The sequence below is a fragment of the Bidens hawaiensis genome, unplaced genomic scaffold (assembly GCF_021521415.1).
Source record: "Bidens hawaiensis isolate Kalapana, Puna unplaced genomic scaffold, B.hawaiensis_p1.1 tig00020528_1, whole genome shotgun sequence".
Taxonomy (NCBI): domain Eukaryota; kingdom Viridiplantae; phylum Streptophyta; class Magnoliopsida; order Asterales; family Asteraceae; genus Bidens; species Bidens hawaiensis.
The window spans coordinates 21,942-25,621 of record NW_027493141.1 but is presented as its reverse complement, the minus strand read 5'-3'; the positions used below and the strand labels follow the sequence as shown (position 1 = coordinate 25,621).

At 32.0% G+C, this 3,680-nt stretch overlaps 1 pseudogene across 1 annotated transcript; it reads right to left on the bottom strand.

The window, feature by feature from the left end:
- Positions 1 to 336: 336 nt before the first annotated feature.
- On the bottom strand, positions 337 to 3,428 carry LOC143561067 (ATP-dependent zinc metalloprotease FTSH 4, mitochondrial pseudogene; annotated as a pseudogene). The gene is made up of 4 exons (XR_013140227.1): positions 3,398 to 3,428; positions 1,067 to 1,186; positions 746 to 833; positions 337 to 665 (listed from the first exon to the last, which is right to left on the bottom strand). The product of XR_013140227.1 is annotated as an ATP-dependent zinc metalloprotease FTSH 4, mitochondrial pseudogene (transcript).
- Between the last annotated feature and the right edge of the window lie 252 nt (positions 3,429 to 3,680).

The window sequence follows — 3,680 nt, the reverse complement described above, 5'->3', positions numbered from 1 at the left end:
GAAGAGCATAGTCGGTCATTCTTATGTAGTGGTGGTTCCAACCTCATTTTCCAACATTAGACAATTTTTCAACATCTCAGGATCGTTAGCCATCTTCTCAAACAAGTTTGGAATGAAATAGTTGCTACCCAAAAGCTCTAAGTACAAACGGGTCGAATTTGTGATGAATTGAATCGAATTCAAAAAGAATCGAATCGAATAGTCAACAGATCGAATGGAATTTGAATCGCGAAATAAAAATTTGAATCGAATTGAAAAGACTTCTCATAGCTACTTGTATTTTGAGTTCAGATAATTATCAACACTTCTCAAATTTCAAAAACCAAGACATGACCATTAAAATATCTTTATAATACTAATCATGCCTTTTAGGTGCATTAATATAATTAACTCACCTCTTTGCAAAGTCCTGAGCAATTCACTCTCATCCAATCTATCAACCTTAACCAACGCCTTCACATACTCCTTAAGCGCAGCCGGATTAGTATGCAAAGAAGGTTGACTTTCAAAAAGCCTAATAACCGCTTCCGGATCATTCCTATGATAAAGCTCTCTAAGATAAGCTGCATTAGTCGATCCATCTCCATCACAGTCACGAAACTTTTGCGCAAAACTCCCCACATAACTGGACTGAAACCTTCTTTGATAGTTCGGAAGCTTATTCGCTACAAATAGAAAACTCTCAACAAAAATGCAAATATAAACCAACATAAAGCATTTATTAAATTATTAATATATTATACACCTGCATCAAATCTGAACTTCTGGGAAGTGAGATAAGACCTAGCATACAGGCTTTTCGCAAGGCCTAGCTTCGGCCGTTGCTTCGAGACCTGTATAGGCACAAAACAAAGTAACCCATTAAGCAATTAGCAAACTTTATGAAAATAAATTGTGTAAAAACCCTAAAGGATGAATAAGGCTAGGGTTTCCGTACAATTAAGCGCAACCAACAAAGTAATAACCAATCAAAGACGAATCGGGTAATGGGTAACCCGTAATAACAAAGATTGGATGATTTGAAGCAATAAAAAGGTGAAATTTATTTATAATAATTGAGATATACCTCAAGAAGAAGGCGTTTAAGAACCATAATTGGTTGGATTAGGGGTGGAATCGATAGATAGATAGATAGATAAATACGGTTGAAGCAGACGTTAAGCGAGGAAAAGTGATCGGGTTGAAGGTTATAGGGGCCTCACAGAACAGGAGGGAGGGTGGTGGTTGTGGATTTTGTGAAACTGGTTTCTTTCTTGTGATTTTTATTGGTTTGCTAGTTTTTTTTTATATTTTCTTTTTTTACAAAATAGCAAAAATGTTTATATTACCACGTTTTGTTAAAAGATTACTCTATAAAATAGTAACCAATTTGAAAGTTGTTTTAATCAGATTACTGATAAAAATTTTTGTTCCAATCAAGTCATTGAACTTTTATTTTTATTCCAATCCTAGATATTTTACCTGGATAACAGGTAATCTAGGTTTTTTTTAATTTTTCAATGTTTTTACTTTGCATAATAACTTTTAAAGGTTGCGAAAATTAGTAAAAATGCGAAATATAATTTTGAATTTTCAAAAATTTACAAAAAAAAGTTCGGAAAATTGCAATAAATTGCAAAAATTGAAAAAAAAATAAAAAAATGTTCAAAACGAGTCGGAACGGGTTAGGGTCAACATGTTCGGGTTAGAACGGGTCAAGATCGGAACTGGTAAAAAAGGGTTTCGGGTCAGCTTTTTTTTTACCAACGAATCAGCGCGTTTTCAACACGTTACAGCTCGTTTTAAAAGCAAAAGCTCGTTTAAGAGATTTTTCAGTTCGTTTCAACACTTAACAACTCGTTTAAGCGATTGTTCAGCTCGCTTCAGCACCTAACAGCTCGTTTAAGCGATTTTTCAGCTCGTTTCAGCACCTGACAGCTCGTTTAAGCGAAACGAGCTTAAACGAGCTGTTAAGTGCTGAAACGAGCTGAAAATCGCTTAAACGAGCTGTTAGATACTGAAACGAGCTGAAAAATTGCTTAAACGAGCTGTTAGATGCTGAAACGAGCTGAAAAATAGCTTAAACGAGCTATTGGGTGCTAAAACGAGCTGAAAAATCGCTTAAACGAGCTGTTAGGTGTTGAAACAAGATGAAAAATCGTTTAAACCTGTTAAGTGCTGAAACGAACTGAAATAATCGCTTAAACGAGCTTTTGTTGTTAAAACGAGCTGTAACGTGTTGAAAACGCGCTGATTCGTTGGTCAAAAAAAAAACTGACTTGAAACCCGTTTTGACCCGTTTCGACCTTGACCCATTCTAACCCGAATCTGTTGATCCTAACGCATTCCGACCCGTTTTGAAATTTTTTTTATTTTTTTGCAATTTATTGCAATTTTCCAAACTTTTTTCAAATTTTCGAAATTTTAAATTTATATTTCGAATTTTTACTAATTTTTGTAACCTTCAAAAGTTATTATGCAAAGTAAAAACATTGAAAAATTAAAAAAAACTAGATTACCTGTTATCCGGGTAAAATATCTAGGATTTGAACAAAAAAGAAAGTTCAATGACTTGATTGGAACAAAAGTTTTTATCAGTGACCTGATTGGAACAACTTTTAAAGTTGGTTACTATTTTATAGAGTAATCCCTTTTTTTAATGGTTGTCTTTTAGCAAACTAAATGATAAAAAATATACTTTATGTTTAACAAACTCTATCACATTAAGTCATTTGGCTTTGACCCAGTTAAAATTTTCCGTTAGATCTAATCATGTATATTGTAAATTTATACATTTATTTAATAACTAGTTTGAGCCCCGTGTATTACACGAGTAATTGATGAAAATATTATACTTTAACCATTAAGTGAAATATAGTTAACAAAATGATCATATATTTTATACAGTTACAGTTTACATTAAAATTACATAACTAAGATTACACAAATATGTTACAAATAAGCAAAACATTCCTTGTACACTACATTTGTGATTGTATTGCTTGGTATACATTGTTTATCACAAATCAAAATCTTTAGTCCATGTATGCTTGTAACTCTTAATAAGATAACATATAGGTATGCTTATAACTCTTTTATAGCACACATTCATAAAATATAATACATTTTAAACAATTAATAATGTCATTTGAGATCATCTACTCTAGTTTATCCCAAAAACATGATTATCCAAAAAATCATATTACCTAAATTTTGATGATATAGTTATCCTTATAATATGTAGAATTTGAAATTGATTGATCATGATAAATTTGGTGTCCTTAACATTCTGTGTATAACAAATATTTACCTGATTTTATATTCTACAATTAACAATTGTATAATCAAGCAGCATATAAAACCGGAAATTAAAATATATCAAATTGATTTTTTTTCATTTCATATGATAAATTTAGAGGTGATAGGGGCCGTGAGGCCTGACAATAGGAAGGAGGCTTGTGGATTCTATGAAACAGGTTTCTTTCTCATCCTCATTTTATTATTATTATTATTATTATTATTATTATTATGTTAAATCTGTGTTATCACGAGTAGAAATATATAAAACTTCATATATATTTTAATTAGGGGTGAGCAATTCACGGTTTCGAACCGCCAGAACCAGGGAACCGAAAACGAACCGCAAGATCCGAACCATATTATTGTATTTCGAGTACGGTTTCGGTTCTTAAATTTAGGTG